Source organism: Molothrus ater, chromosome 4 (genome assembly GCF_012460135.2).
Source record: "Molothrus ater isolate BHLD 08-10-18 breed brown headed cowbird chromosome 4, BPBGC_Mater_1.1, whole genome shotgun sequence".
Classification (NCBI taxonomy): Eukaryota; Metazoa; Chordata; class Aves; order Passeriformes; family Icteridae; genus Molothrus; species Molothrus ater.
Window position 1 is genome coordinate 33,109,282 of NC_050481.2, and position 17,656 is coordinate 33,126,937.

Below are 17,656 nucleotides of genomic sequence, written 5' to 3' on the forward strand. Positions count from 1 at the left end.
GAGAATTGGGAACATTTTGTTCTTAATTATTTTGTGAGGCTTAGCTAGTTTACCAATTTTAAATGTAGCCATGTATTCTCCTCACTTGTAATACCTGTTTCTTTACCTATCCCTTCTTAATCCTTTTCCTTTCCTGTTTCCCTGTTATTAAGACCTTTACCTTTACATATAATATTTCCTGCTATGAGATTTCAGACTTATTTTGTATTTTCTGAAACAATAGCACCAAATTAGTCTTGGCTTAAAGAGAGAGGAGGGACAGGGTCTCTATGTGTACCAGAATTCTTTTTCCTCCAAATTCAAGAAATCCCTTTACATTTAGTTTTTACCTCTTTATAAAGTAGAAAAAGAATTAATTTCTAAAACATAAAAAAAGGGAAAACAGCTTTAAAATTTATCAAAATACAACAACAACCCCCCCTGCCTTTATTACTTCAGGTCCACCTTGCAGAAAAGGGTGTAAGTATTCAATTTTCATTTAATTTCTTATTTCCATTCAGTACAGCACCATCAACTGTGAAAGCCGTGAGACTGTCAAAAAGATATAAATTAGATCTGAATCTCCTTTTTTTTCAACAGTAAATGCCCTGAATATGTCATTAACCACTGTGCATCATCAACCATACCAGCAATTTGTAACTATTCCCTCATATGAGGTAAGAAGCACGAGGGTACTTTATATCATTGATGTCAATGACTAACACAGTCTCCTCTGTAATTCTGTCAGCTATGTCATGTCAGCTTTTGAATAAAGCCTCAGCTATAATTAACTGGCTTCCTATGGTGAAATCAGAGTTTTAGTCAATATTGCTTAAGTTTAAACAATAGCTCTTGAATTCTGTATAGCACCTGTCACTGTTCCGTCCTTGAAATGCTTAACAAAGGTGCTCAGTCTTTTTCAACAGCCATTAGGAAGAAAAGCCAGCGTAGGTGGCAGCCTGTATTATCATATTCCAGATAATTGCCTTTCTGTATGCAATTTTCCTTCTAGCTGTTTTGCATGCAGTTATTATGAATCCATTGCATTCTGATAGCACCCAGATGCTCAAATTGAAATCACAAGCCCTTTTGTTAAGAGACTGTACAAAATATTCCTAAACTAATTTCTGTCCTCAAGAGTTTGGATTCTAAACACACAAAGCAGAATAACAAACTCATATAAATGGAAAAATATTCTCACACTGAAGAGAAGATAATTTCAAATGTTGAACTTGCTAATAATCACAATGCTCAGCAGTAACTCATTTCAGTTTTGGTTCCTACTTCCTGACCTTACTAATGGGAATATTTTAATGATACTTAATGAGAATTTTGCAACTGACTTCAAAGAAATTAGGATTTTAGTTTATGAATCCAGATTCTGTAGAAACCTGATATGTGTGGTGATAACATTTTAACGCTGACTAATGTCCTAAAGCGCTGTTTCATAAAATGCTCCCAGTAGGTGGCTATAACCTGCATTCTTCATTTCTTGGTTTTTACTTCACATCTTTTGTTCTGTGGTAGGGCATGAAATGAAATCTAACACTAAGTCATTTAGGAATTATCCGTAAAAGCAGAACAGGTTATTGATTATATCATCATGCCTCACACATACTAAAAAAACTTACCTGATGACTGTAAAAAAGTTATATCTGATGATAGGTTACATTCACTGTCTATAGGAAAAGAACTCTGTATCTTCCAAGACTGATACCTGTTGATGGCTCACCCATGCACAGAAGCAAAGAAAAAAAAAAGGTAGATCTACATTAATAACCACTGAAAATATGGGGTTAAAAAAAAGACAATTGTTACTATTTCTTTTCAAAAATGGGACCAGAGTATTTGGAAATTGATACGGAACTATCTCTTACTCATTACTGGCACCTAAATTACATTAAATATTACACAGTAATAAAGAATATGATTCTTTTCAATTCACTCAGTTAAAAACATATATCAAGTCCAGTAAGCATCTAGGAAAAAAAACCCAACTACCCCAACTGTTTAGTGCATCTGTGCTTTACAACTAATTGAGTGCATTTTACATGACAGATCTTGAACAAGAAATTTCTTAATAGTGGGTATGTTTTATATCTCAAACAAAAAAGAAAAACACTATACCCCAGTGCATCATCATGGAGAGAGACCATAAATTGCTTTTTGCCAGATCTATACAATTATGCTGATTTGTAGCACTAAGTACTCCAGGGACAGTTTCCCAAATATACAAGTCAATGAATGGTATGAAAAACAAATCAACTCTGTGAAACATGAGATTGTTATTTGGAGAACTGAAGAAGATTTTTTTTTTACAAAGATACTTTTAATAAATTACAGTTGCTGCTTATTTGTCAATCTACTGACTAAAGTTAAAAAACCTTCTTGTGATTAATCATGCCAAAGTACATCTCCTCGAATAAGTGTTCCTATCCATATTTTTATTTTCATTTACTGGACATTCCTTTTTTTATAGTTTTGGTATGCTATAGAACCTCAGTAAGGATTTAGCATTTGCATAACTGCTTTCCTGAACAGAGACTCATTTGGCATGATTTATTGACAGAGAAGCTTTAATAGAATCCACCATGAATTCATACAGGAGGAATACATGCAAAAGCAATTAAGCACTCATCAAAATGGACCATTTTCATATTTTATGCCCCAAAGGGCTGTGGGAAACAAATGAGAATCTGCTTCCCAAAACTATGCAGGGTGTCTTTTACTTGACAGAACCAAATTACCAAAGCTGTTTTTCCATTTCAATGATCTCTCTTTTTATTTTAGTGTGAAATATGTGATAACACCTAGATTTCATATAAATTTATATTACTACTATCTCTTTGTATTTGAGGTAAACTAATAGAAAAACATATCAACTAATACATAAACTTAAACTTCCATTTCATTTCAATAGATCATCAAAGCATTTTATATTAAGAGGTCAAGAAGATTTGTTTAATTTGTCTTTGACTTTGTTTATCTTGCCTTCCTACTTCAAGCACACTAATATAATATCTTATATTTAAAAAAAAATTCTACGTCTCATGACATGACATAAATCATATGCTTCTCACTGAAACAAAATATTTCAAAAGCTTAATTTCAAAATATCCTATTCGGGATTTCTAAAGCAAGCCTTTTTCTGTCATTATGGAATGTTTTTTTTTTTTAATTTATCCTGATTTTTAACACACATTATATTTTTATTCATGGTATTGGACATGAGGGAATGTGCATTTATTTTCCATAGGTAGCAAGAAATCAGGTAGCAAGATATTACAATGCAGAGCTATGATAATTCAAATTGCTGTGTTTATGACAGTTACAAAAACACACATTCTTGTTTGGAATACCACACTAATTTGATCTTTGTAAGTTAGGAATTGTCATCTTTGATTGATGGATTTTGTTTTGGAAGAATACACTGATTGGTATGTCATGTAGCTACTCAAGAGCATGGGACATGGGAGATCTTAGATACATAAAACTGCTTTTGTGTGATGTTTACTCATCTTTTTCTATCCTGAATCATTTCACTAAGGCCTGCACACAGAACGAGTGCAGATTTCATGCCTTCTGAAATTCTGGTACTTGGGCTTCACTTTAAACAGATGAAAACATTTACTGTAATAGTGGGAACGTTTATTTTCTAAAAGTTATATAAACATGACTGGGAATGAACACAGGCAGAGAAAATCAGGCTTGTTCAGCCTGGTGAACAAAAGGCTCCTGGAAGACCTTATAACAGCACTTCAGTACCTACAGGGGCCCTCCAAGGAAGATGGTGACAGATATTTTACCATGGCCAGTTGCAATAAGACAAGGGATAATGGCAATAAACTGAAGGAGGGTTAATTTTGATTATGTATAAGAAAGAAGTTTGATTGTTTGGTTTGCTTTTTTTTAACGAGGCTGGAAACACACTAGAACAAGTTGTCCCAAGAAGTGGTAGATACTCCATCCCTGGAAACATTCAAGGTTAAGGTCTCTAAGAGTCTAGTTGGCAATGTCCCTGCTCATTGAAGGGGAGTTCAACTTGATGACATTTAAAAGGTCTCTTCCAACACAAGCTATTTTACGATTCCATAACAACTACAGAATACTATATTAAGATCTTATTACGCACCAAAAATTATGACAACCTTCCCACTCACAAATGCAATATGTGGGAGAAAAATTTCAACCCTAACTCAGAAACAGGCAGGTTATGAACAACATCAGCTCAAATATTGTTTAAGGCAGGGCAATTCTCACAAAATGAGGAGGGAAAACAAGCCCACAGTCAGTAGAGTTACATTGCTACTCCAGACTGAAGAACTCTGCATGAAGTCTTCACATTTGCATATCAAAATACAAAAGCTCATTGATTTATTTTGTCGTGCTCCATATCACAGGTCATTAGATCTCAATCATGTATCCCTCTGTTCAACTGCACTAACTGGTGTTTAATTAAGGGAAAATTTTGAGAAAACAATCTAATTTGGCTTTGTCACATTTACTATAAGAAGTATGAGGGAGACAGTAGCATCCTCCTCCTCCCCAAACCAGTAGGATCTCAGCTGGAAGACATGCAGAATATCCTACATTATTACTCCTTCCAGCCACGCTGAGGACTTTAAAGATGGTAAATTTAGCCCCCCTATAGTAATTTTTTCCATCATTTAATTATCATCATTGTTAAAAAGTGGTCCCAAATTTCTGATCAAGTATCTGTGGCTCAGCTAGCAGGCTCTAATTATGTCTTTCCCTGCTGAATTTAGGTGCTTTTTGTTAACCACTATATACTCATATGTTGCAATCAAGTGACATCCCAATTTTATTAAAGATAAAGTGAACGGATTGAGCTCAGTTCCTCACAGCAAGATACTTTCTAATCTTAGGAATACGTCAATAGATTTTTTTCTTCATCTGCCCAAATTTTTCAACATTCTTTAAAAATTATGGATTTCATGAGCAGTATCTCGCTGCTATATATGAAGATCTAAGACTTCTTAATTTTTTTACAGATTCAAAGATTTCATTAGTCCCTTTTTTCCTACTAAACTGAACTGTGGGCAAGAATTTGGAATGAATTCTGCTCTGTTCCAAAAAAGAATATTCAGTGTAATGATAAGTGAAAAAAAAAAAATTCTGCAGATTCAGGAAGGTAATAACTAATTAGACAACTCAAGAGTCAGGCAATTTGCAGAATGAGCCAAAGAACCATCATTAAACATCATTCAACATCCTTCAACATCAACTTCTGACTGAAAACCATATCTTCCCAGAGTATATTTAAAAAAAAAGGTGTTACAGAAGGAATACTGCAAGTTATTTCCAATGTTAGCACACAGTGTAACTTATGGAATCACAGAATATCCTGAGTTGGAAGGAAACCAGAGGAATTATCAAGTCCAACTCTTAGCCCTACACAGGACAGCCCCAAGAGTCACACCATGTGCCTGAGAGCCTTGTCCAAATACTTACTGAGCTCTGTCAGCCTTGGTGCTGTGACCACTTCCCTGGGGAGCTGTTCCAGTGCTCTCAAAGAACCTTTTTCTGATACCCAACCTAAACCTCCCCAGACACAACTTCAGGCCATGCCCTTGGGTTCTGTCACTGGCCACCACAGAGAAGAGATCAGGGCATCTCCCTCCACTTCCCCTCCTTAGGAAGAATTTTAAGTGTTTAGACTGTTTTCTGAAGTATTTCTGATATTTTAAATAAAATATTTTTGTAGCATCCACTTGATATTTTTTCCATCTACTTTTACTTTTTTCTTTACTAATTACTGTGAAGTTTCAAATGTCAGTAGGCTGTTACTGTAATTTATGAATCACAAAGTACAGCATCTGGAAAGGAACACAAGTGATAAACTAGTCAATAAGCCCTTCCAAAGGCAGGATCTATTGAAAACAATCTTTCAAAATCCTAGACAAAATATTTACTTAAGATACTTTATGGACTATCATAAAGATAGAGCAGATTTTCTGAAAAGTCTTACTTTTCCATCATGTTAATTTTGACAATGCCTTGGCTCCTTTAGATCATATACAAAGCACTGAGAGAAGTGTTTCTTCATTTTCTCTTCTCTGTAGCTTTCCTTTTTTACACATTCCTTTCCCCTGCTTTTATGACATCCTACAATTTTAGAAGCTTGTTAGAATTATGCTCTGCTTATGCAGATCTGCCTATACCCAAAATGAAAATGTCTAGAACTGAGCTTTTACAACTAAATAGTTAGAGCTGGCTAGAGGCACTTCAGCATCCTTGTGAACTCAGCACTGCTGAGAGTTACAGAGCATTTAGCAGCCTTAATGTAGCTGTCCATGAGATTTTCATCTGCATCAACCTTTCACTGACTTTTCACTGAAGTAGGCTGCCAAAACCCCTTTTTTTCCCGAGCAGATATATTACTTAATTTATATGTACCTCATAAAATAAGATTATGACTTAAAGCTTCCAAATGAAACTTATATAAGAAAAAATATCCTGACCAAGCAAAAGATTTTCAAAAGGAAAAACAGCATATACTTCTTGAAGACACTAAAGATGAGATAATTTCATGGGGGTTGGTATTCTTTCTGTGGTTTTTTTTGTTTGTTTTACACTTCCATTGTCAACCCAAACTGAAAAGCTGGTTCAGAAGTCATATGGGATATGAGATCAGTTTTAACTCATTACATGTCAGTGTCATTTGTCTCCCAAAGGCAGACTGCTGATATCATCAATATCAGTTCTAAGGTTTTGTTCCTTTTTTAAGGCAGATGTTTTATTCTGACCTTGCTTTGTCAGGCTCTGTGGGGGATGAATGTAACATGACCCTAGGATTTTATCTGGAAAATCAGATCGTATTAGGTTCTCTAGTTTTGAAATTTGAAGACATACATATTCATATGGCTTATATGATCAGAGCATAGAAATACTTTGTACATTCCAGTTCTGCATAAACTTGAATGCACAGGCTTAGGAGTCTCTGAATTTGTACAGAAGAGTTTAGCACAAAACCAATAGAGGTATGCATCTGTGTACATCTTGTTTGCAATACTAACAGCAATAACACAAAATAAATAATACATCTACCCTTAAAAATATCTTCAAAGGCTTTTTCTGCGGTTTAGATGCATGCAAATGTGGAAGGGATCAGTTACCACTACTCAGCAACTGGCTTGGTTGCTGTTGATCACATCAGAATGTTAATTTCTGCACAGTGAAATGTTGTCTGGATTTTCTGCTAGGAAAACTTGAGTAACATAGCTTAGTATTTATGTATATCCACACACAAAACGACATGTAGCAGAAAATCTCTGGTTGTGCTTTCATCCTCAATTACTTTTACTGCAAAAGAGAGAAAAAAAGTAAACTCTGAAACTATTGTAAAGGAAGGAAGTAGAGAGGGAACCTATGGAAAATATTGAAGATTATTCTAAATTCTATTAACTAGAAGGAAAAAATGATTGTTTGTATTTGAATTTCTTTACTTTAAAGGTACCTTGATATTCCTTTGGGAGTTTTACAGAATGCCTCACAGGCCAGAATGAATACTGAAATTCAGAGTATCTTATGAAGACATTTCATTTTGACAATGTGTGTAATTTTCTTCTAACTCATTCTTATAGTATGCCTTTCCTGGCTTTTGATGAGTACTAGTTTAACTGACATAATTTTTATTTGCATGAAAATATATATGATATTATTGTAGAATAGTGGAATAGATGAATTTTCTCCATGATATTTTTTTCCTTATAGCCTTCTTAACCCAGAATAACTGGTTCACTTAACAAGTCCCATTAAATGTACATTTCTGCTTTTGGTTTGAAAGCTATTGACTTAACTAACCATTGCTAATAGTCTTCTTAATAGCAACACAAAACCATGAATAAATTGCCAACAAATGGAATTCTTCTTTGCATGGCAGATGAGACTATCTTTACCCTTCTTAAGCTCACCTGGGTTTGCATCAAAGGCAACTGGGCAGTGGGTGCTGAGTCAGGATCAATGATCCAAAGTGCTCCCCAAGCTGGGAGAGGATCAGAGGTTGATCTGAGCACATGACATGGGTGATTGACAATCAGTCTCACAAGCACTTGTGATTGAATTGCCAGGTGCTCCTGAAATTAAGGTAATACTGTTAGCCACTAGTGAAATTAAGAGTCAGTAGCAACAGAAAGAAAGGTCTGAGAAAACAAAATCTATGGCTGACACACATGAGCAAGAGAAACAGAGACATCTCTGAAATTATGGTGACATTCAGAGTAACTATATGTCTCAGCAAACATACAAAATGAGGTTGCACACTACAGGGGAGTTGACTTTCACCAAGATCTCTGTGAGCACTTTTCTATAATTAACAAAATAAACCACAGCAAGTCAACCTCCAAGTAGCTTTACAAAGTCTTTCAACTTACTGCAGTTAAAAATACCAGCCAATCTTCAGTTAAGTTTGATTCAGTGACACTTTAATTCAAACAAGTTCTTTGAAGAATTTTCTTCTTGTTTTGATACATATTTGAAGTATTTCATCAAAAAACTCTCTGGAAGCTTGTCATGTTAGCTGCAAATAACAAGAAGTTACTTGACAGTGCCCAATCAGATCATTTTTATTAGATTTTCTCTTAAACACCAGGGCAACAAAAGGAACAGACTAAAGCCAAAATCTAATCCTTAAAAGGTGTACAATTAAAATTGCCCCAATATGGTTAATTTCCAGTGTTCCCCAATTTATTTACTGTGTGCTTTAAGTATGATGTATTTTCCCTATGTGCTCTGTTACAGGTGTGGGAATATACATCACTTGAAACTGTTATTCTATATATATTAACCATATTTTTCTGATTTTCAGTTTTAGGATTTGTTACAGCATTCATCACTGTTGTATTACAGTGATGGATACTTCTCTAACCCAGTGGGGCAGTGAACCCTTAAGAAGTGATTCATCTTACTTATGTCACTCATCGTGTCTGCTGTGGTGGTGTTAGCGATCCTGAACACATCCAGGACTGAAATCTAGCCAACTAAGATGCCTAAAACTAAAAGTCCTATGATGGTTTACTTTCATAACTTGCTCATGTAAATTCTGCACACACTATAACGCCCTGTTTCACTCTCTGTTTCATCAGTTGATCAATCAGCTAATTGCTAAAGGCTTGTCAAACCCAATACTTTTAAAGAGGCAATGAGACCTGCTGACCCCTGTAACAACCAGGAGTCTTTGAACATTTCTCTGGGACTCAGATTTGGCGAAGCAGAAACAGTGCGTGAGAGGTTGGCACTAGTGTAAGTCACATCCACATTTTCAGCTGGACTGAGTTGCATAAATGGAAAAAAACAGGAAAACATAAAAATTTCTTACCTAGTTCCAGCTTCCCCAGCCCACAGACAAGAGAAGCAACTTGACACAATTTCACACACTTTCTATTTGTCAGTCTTTACAGTAGATCAGACTTGGAGTACTTTGCTGAAGATTCCATGTTTCTGTGAGCACCTTCCTCAGCCTCCAGGCTTTGGGTGTGGTCTTTACTGGCATTTGCTGCTGCAAAGGTTTTGAAATGTTAATAAAAACCTCATCTGATCTCAAAGAGTATCTGGAGTTCAGTAAATTCCCCAATCCCCGCTCCCATGTGGGCCTACAGCAAAGCAAAGCACACCTTTCTCAAAAAGTTACATTACTTGAAGTGTGAGGGAGAATTACCAGAGAGCCCTTAAGCTTCAGGAACCAACAGGTGTATATATATGAAAGAGAGAACAGAAGCTTTAAATATCTCTTTAGTTGACTTAATTAAGCTAAATGCCTTTTAGTTTACCAGCATGCTCTTCCTGGTAATTGCACTTTGTTTTCTTCTCCTCTAACAGTGATTTCTTCTAGGAAAAAAAAGTAGCCCCTCAGGAGCTGTGCCTGCTCTCATCTTGTCTTTTTCTAACTCCATGCCTATCCTTTTTCTCCAGTCCCTCAACACGCTGACTTTCTTAGAGACCATAAAAAGCAGTGTTGCAAATAGGCAGGCATCCCAGCAGTGAAAATAAGCTGTGATTAGAGCATTTTTGACAGCAGGAATATGACAGAGGAGCGGGGCTAGCATACACTCACCCAAAACTCTGCAGGGATTGTATCTGAGGAAAAATGAAAAGTGATCCTGTGCCCCTTTCAATGTGGTGATCATGTCAGAAACACCTGGGATATCAAGCTCCCTTAGAGAAATGTAGCTTTCAAGATCCAGCGTGTGGAGGTCACCCATCACTGCTACGAAGCCAGGTACCCCACTTGTTCAAATGTGACTGCAAAACATCTGTGATATCTGATACTGTTAAGACACAAAGAAGGGAGATTCTTCATACAAAGGATTCATACCCAATAAAAAGGTTACATCTCTCACACTTCTCATGTTAAGCTAGATGTGTATTTTTACATTTGGGGAGAGTTACAAGATCTCATGGATATCAGAAGAATGCTTGTCCTATACAGGTTTTGTTTCCTTATTAGTGATTTGAATTTAGTGGGCAATTTTCTGCAAATGCCATAGAATATTAAACACCAAGCCTGTAAATTTCCCTATTAAAAATAAAGAAAACTTATCTCTAAAAATTTTTAAATGTAGAAATCTTGTCAATCAGTTCCCTTTCCTTTGAATAAATTTATGGTAAATCAAAATAGGATTATAAAATTATACTCTGTAAATCCATTAAGCTCCTAATTTACAAAACTATTTCCAAGCATTTTTTTCCCTGATAAAATACCCCAGCTTTCACTGCAAAAGCATCAAAGTTGCAAGTATCAGATTTTTCCTTTCCTCCTCTTTTTTTTTGCAAAAACATTTTAGCATTGCCTTTCTTGTCTCTGTTTTCAAACCTAACAAAGGCAACTAGTTTATATTCATTCTTTTGCTTATTAAGGGTTTGTTAATTTTTTAGCATATTAACACACTTTGTTCATACCATCAGACTCTGTCTGGAAAGGAAGAGACCACTAAAAATAAAGTAAAGCTATCAAGATAATCTTCTGGCAAAAGACAGGAAAGTTTCATCTTTCCTCATCATATAAGATGAACAAAAATATTGCAAATATGATGACGTATATCTTAAATAGTCATATTGAAAATGCTGTTCCTCTTGCAAAATTAATTTTTTTAAGCAGTTGAAGGTATTATTTTTAGTATCTCACAATCTACTCATCTAATTGATCCAACCAATGATAATCACAGCCCATCTGCTTCCTTCAAACTCCCTTTCAAGGGTATCAGCACACTTCAGCTGCACTATGCCACAGTTACTAAGGCAACCAGTGTGTGAAGCAGGCAAAGGCTGTGCTTATTCACATTAAAATATTCTCCTGCCAGAAAAACCCTACAAAAGGATGTATATCAAAAGCTACACATTTACATGCAAGAAATATATATGAAAGAACTTTGGAGGAGGGGGAAATACATGCCCTATTTTTATTTCTTTCTTTTCGTTCTTTTTGAAAATACTTTGTGGAATAAAGAAGTAGAGGTTTCATATGACACAAGATAAATAGGAAGCATTCAGGGCAAGTTATGAAGATTTCCAAGTGTGCAGTAGATATAGAAGTTGCTTCCTCAATGTACCTGCTATGTAAGGGAAGCAATGACACAGATTTATGCTCATATAGTTCCTCACATGCTCACTGGGTGATGCCAGCTTGGACTGCCCTCTGACTGTCAGGCTACTCTATATTGCGTGACCTAAAAGTCCTTTCCCAAATCCCTGGTCTGGATGTTTTTGAGCTTGGCGGGGAAAAAAAGCCCCATCCCTTTCCTTGTGCTCATTTTTTCTCAGAAAAGCATGACAGGTACTTTTTATCTAAATATTTTGCCATTTTTCTTATACTAAATTTATTCAGAAGTGAAATTCTTCTGAGGAGACAACAAATACACAGGTTTTGAAAGGCTTGAGAGGGTACCAGATAGAATCAGAAGATTTGCAGAACATGAAACCAATTCTATGTCCTTCAGCAATATTCGGAAAAAATTTCTGCCCTGATCTCTAATCCATTGCAACATAACAAATATAAAACCTCTCCCTCTCTTACTGCTTTCACCAAATGCAAAACTAATTAGAATCCTGTGGAGGAATAGAGCCTCTGAGGTTATTGCAGGTGAATAATATGTTTTGATGAATTAGCTGAAGTATTAATGTACCAGAAATAATCACATTGCACACTGAAGGCTGAGACACTAATTGTGTCTTGCATCTTTATACACAGCTGACACTATTTAAAAAGGCAAATAGCACAGCTTTGAGGAGGCAAAATCCCTTACTGGGAAAATAGAAAACATCTTCCCATTTGAAGAAGGGGCTGCCAGGAGAGCTCACCTTTGCAATGGTCCCTCCTATAGTGAAATGTTAGCAGTTTTGTTCAGAGCTAGACAGAAATTTTCCTGTGAAACAAAGTGCATCAGAAGTGGTAGATTATTGAGTTCAGATTATTAGTCTGATTGTCTGCGTTTCTTCATCTGTGTCCCACTTGAAAGATTTATTCTGCTTTAAGCACTGAGGAGAGGATTTGCTTGCCTGCTTCCAAATTATTCATACAAGCATCCTCTTATGGTTGGTAGAGAAGTTGGCATTTATAGAAAACAATTTCTCTGCACAGTTTTATCCCTGTCAGAGAAGTGGAGTTGCAGCCTACTCTTCCCTGTTTCTCTCCACTGATTGTAACAGAAGCACAGACACCTGACTCAAGAGCAGACATCTACATTTCATCAGGCAAATCATCCTCCCCTTAAGATCATGATCTGCTGTCTTTCCTTAGTATATTCCTGTCCTCGGGAAATTATTAGTCTGGGCAATATGAAATTACCTCCTGAGTTATAGGGAACTTGTATAATTGAGTAATATACTTAAGAGAAGTCCTGCAGTGAAGGGCAAAAATACCACCAGTTCTGACCTGTATCAATGAAGCAGAGAAAGATTCAAGACTGTATTTGCTACACTGAACCTTAGGAACCTGGCATCCGGTTGCAATTCTGATTTGCATCCCAAAATTTAGGAATGCTATGGTCAAATTAACACACCTAGTGTACACAGCCAGTTGTGCCCCAACTCACTTTTTTCCTTGCAAAGCCAATCTAATCCAGACTTAAGAACAAGGATCAACATTATACAGGCCATCCAGAATCAGGAATTATTTTAATGTAAAAGAAAGAGAAAAAAATCACATTTTTCCCAAAGATAACTAAGGAAACCCATGGATAAACATATTATATTAGGTGTTGTAGCATTTCCTAAGCATAGAGATGCAGCGTGGTAAAAGAACAAACAATTTCTAATACCTAGTGTAACTTTTTCTCTATGTGTGATGTCAGATTCACTGAAAAGAAGTGCTTATTCTGTGCCATGTGGAAGATTTGCATGCTCCAAGCTTTCAGTGCCCACTTCTCATGTAAATTCTGCTCAGATCAATCAGATACCTCTGGAAACTCCTTGCATGGTCCACTCCTTAGCATTCAGGCTTTTTTGAAGTGAGCAAGGATCAGATTACATGATTTTGTAAATGCTTTAAATTACAAAACTTAAGGTATAAATAGATTTTTCTTAAATATTTTAGAGTGGCACGCAGTCCTGACTAGCACAGCCATAGGGAAACAAGGATATGGTTTATCTGCACTTTGATTATTCTCTTAGCAAAGACTCTTGGCTCGCCAGATTTCTGCCACCAATCAAACTAACTTTGTCATCCAATTAATGGCATTTAATACAGCTAGGTTAGCTCTGGGGGAGCTGTCCCAGCACTATTGTAGCTCAGAGTAGAGCAGATTAATCCAGACTAGTTGTCTTACCAGTCAAGCTCAGAATGATAGAAAGGCACCAGAAAGTTCTCTTTCTGTGCATCAAGCTGAATTCTGACACAGCAAAGTTTCTAGTCCACAATAATTGCTATATATCTGAGTTTTCACTTACAGAGGCTGAAGAGTTGAAAAGCAATGAACATTTTGTAGCTTGCCTGTGTGAAGAAGCAGGATGAAAGCACTTAGAGCTCAAAAATTTAATACAGTGTCACCATACAGCTGCAGATGATAGAACTGGAGAAGCTGTACTGCAGCTACACATCATTTCTATCAATAGGTCTCATGGGCTTCTAGTAGTAGTAGATGGGTACATTGATTAAGATGACTCAGCTACCTCTTGCATCAGTGGTTCCAGTTGAGATGACTGCTTACATAAACTGGATGAAAAAAGTTAATCTGCTGGGCAATGTGAGAGTACATCAACAGCAATCAAACAAGAGTAAAGAAACTACACTGAAAACAGTGCAAGCAAGAAGTGCATGAGAGCGTTTTTCTTCTAGGAGGGAATAATTTCCCACTGGATACATATTTTGGAGTGTAATTTGTATTTTTGTACAAGCATGATAATTACCATGATAGATTGCCCACAAACTTGGTGGACATCACATAATTATCTCCTTAAAATGTAAACAGATATCTGCTAAACCAGCATCCATAGCCCTTTAGGTTTCTATAAACACTGTAATAACTGCAGAAGTTCATTTAAACAAATATAGCTGGCTATCTGCAGTTACTGTTGTTTCAAAGCTTTCACTGTGGAAGCACAGTTCAAAACGTTGCACCCACATACACCCACTGAAAACACAGCCATTATATGCACTAACAGATTTGACTTTTGAATATTCTAGAGGAATATTCTCAAGCAAACAAACAAGGATTAAAATTATTTCATAAACCAGACTAAGCCTGTGCTTTGAGCTTTACATGAGACTAGTTGCTATGTCCATACCCATCAAGAAATGGTTTTGACTCAGATAGCTGCTCATCTTCCACAAATCTCTCTTGTTTCTAGGGTAATACTCTTCCCCAGAGGCAAACCATTTTCCCTTTGGCAGTGTAGTTCCACTGTACAGAGTATTGTATACGTGGATCCAAGTCTTTCTATTCCTTAGCGACTCTCTCTATTCCTGTTTTCTAAAACACTGTACCTGATGTTGGAGAGTTGCAAGCTTAAGATGTCATTGCAATAGTTCCCATTATTATTGGTCAGAAAGTTGGCACTGGAAAAGCCAGACATACATCAGACTCCTTAGTCCAAACAATTTGTGGCTAATACTGACACATTGTGAAGGGAGCACTATTGCAGTCATATGAGATGTGCAACAGAAAATAAAATAAAATAAATGTAAGAAATTAGCAATCTTGCGATATTTTCAGAGAAAGAACAAGTTACTTCATATCATCTCAAGCTGATAACCTGTGGCTTTAGCTGCTTAACTAATCTCAGGGTGATTTTGATCCTGTGACTCCTGTGACTTCTGTGCATGGGGTTTGCTACCAGTGTTTCTGCATCTATTCAAATTGAAACATTACCTGCTCTTAATGGGGGGAAAAAAGCCCACAACTCAACAAATCTGTGTACCATCTTCCACACCTCTGTACTTTGTGTATAAATAAAATTAGGTGATGCTATAAAAGAAATTTAAAAGATAGTAAATTTGAACATTTATACATTTTTATCTCTTTTGTTTCTTTTACTGCATGTATGAAAACATGCATGCTTATTTGCTTTTTTGATTTGTAGCTGTGAAGAGCTAGTTCAATGACTCACTGCTCCCACGCAGTAAAATCTACGTTCTTTATGTCTCTGTCTTAGCAGACATGCACACACCAGCTAACATGTACAGAGTCAATCATAGCTGCATCAATCTGTTTTCTCGCATATAAAACTGATCTGTGCATATCAATTGGGTATATAGCCCAAGATGTCCAAGGTTTTATTTTACACCTCAGGAAATCTCAGCCAAATGGCTGCAGTTTTCCTTCCAGTATCAGAAAATATTCCATAGCCTATACTTATTTAAGAGATGCTTCTGTGAAAAATAGGACAGATAAAAAAATATTGCAGTCTTCTTTTGCATGTCTGGAACAATAATCGGTATCGGTAGTAAATTTTGAAAAGAAAGAAAGAAGTAACAGCTTAGTTCAGAGCTACTATGTAGATTTCCAGTTGAAAAAAATTGATATAAAACAGACAAAAAAGAGACCAAATATAAACTTGATGAAAATCAGACTTAGTGGAAAGAAATTGAGCAATAAAACAACGAAAATCAGAGAAAACACATGTTTCTGAAGTTTAACAATTTCCCGTGGGAAACAAGAACCAAAATATTGGCACACAACAAATTCACTTAAAATTATTGTTTGGGTGCTTTATAAGTATAATTTTAACAAATTAAATTCATTAAAGTTACATTTTGGTAAACTTACTATGTCATCATCATAAAATTACTGATGGAACCCAAAAAAAAAAATCTGTTCATTTTCAATTTGGAAAAAATCTGTATTGAAAATTATATTTCAGAGCAAAGAATAAAATTGAAATGGTACTTCATTTTCACTTAAAGGTTTCTAAAATATAAATTGGGCATGTGGGGAGGCTTTTATCTCTCTTCAGCCAAAACAACATTGCAATATTGACATGAATTCACAAAATATTTTGCTCGACACCAATGTTTCCATCAACATAAACTGTACTTGTCTATCAAGAGAAGAGTATTTTGACCAAGGAAAAAGGCTTGACCTTCATGAGATGATATGTAACTTGTTGAAAACAAAACCATGACAATCTCCAGTTTTCTGCTAAGATGTCATTCTCATCTAATTCTTAGAAACTGCACATCTCAGACATAAGAGACATATTGACCTCAATACAGCAATCTCTCTCGGAATTGCTAACAACGTGTATTCAGACCTAGAACACATCCTAGAAGGTGCTTCAGGGTTGGTAATCAAGCCTCTTCCCTAATCCAGCAATAAAAATGAGCTTCAATATTTTCAATCAAACCAGAATCACAAATTCTTATAAGGCAGAATGCTAAAAATAAAAGCACAGGTTCTGTAAGTGAGTTTGGCTTTGGCTTAGCATCAAAAAATACCTAAAATGCGTCTAGGTACTCAAGAATGTTTTCAAAGTTTTCTATGAAAAGCTAGCTATAATTCATATACAAAATGATCAGGAAAATGACCATGCAAGTATAAAATGCAGATAAATGAATTGCAAAATTTATTAAGTTTTCTTAATAATAACTTATCCCCAGTGGAAGAAAGGGTAGATGACAGGAAAAAGAAAATAACTCACAAGATAGAAAGCTCTGAATATCCTAGTCTCAGCTGACAATTACTGCTTTGGTTCAGTAATGACTCTAAAAAATTACCTTTATCTCAAGGGCTAGAGATTTCTTTAACAATTATTTATAACTCTTTATAACAGATGTCTCTGAATAATTCTTTAATTCTTTATAAGAGATGCCTCTGAATATTCTTCTGTCATTACTGCATGGCTAGACAATAAATTTGTGAGACTCTGCTGCCTTTTCACAGTTAGGGTCTATTATACTAAGAAATACATTATCTCCATTTGTACTAAACAACACTATTATTGCAAATTTTCAACTATAGCTCAGTACAACATATAATGATGAACAAGAGGCTCAAAGGAACTTTACAGATGTATATATCTCAACTGGTTCTATGATATTTTATGTCCTAGACAAATTGGAACATCATTATCTTCCCAAGCAATGTATATTATTAGGTCAGAATATACTTCAGGCATGTCAGCAACTCTTTCCTATTAACCTAATTTCTAGTCCTGAAGCATTGCATCTGACTCCAGGGTTTCTTTCAGAGTGGGAATTGAAAGCAAATTTCCAGACATAACAGAA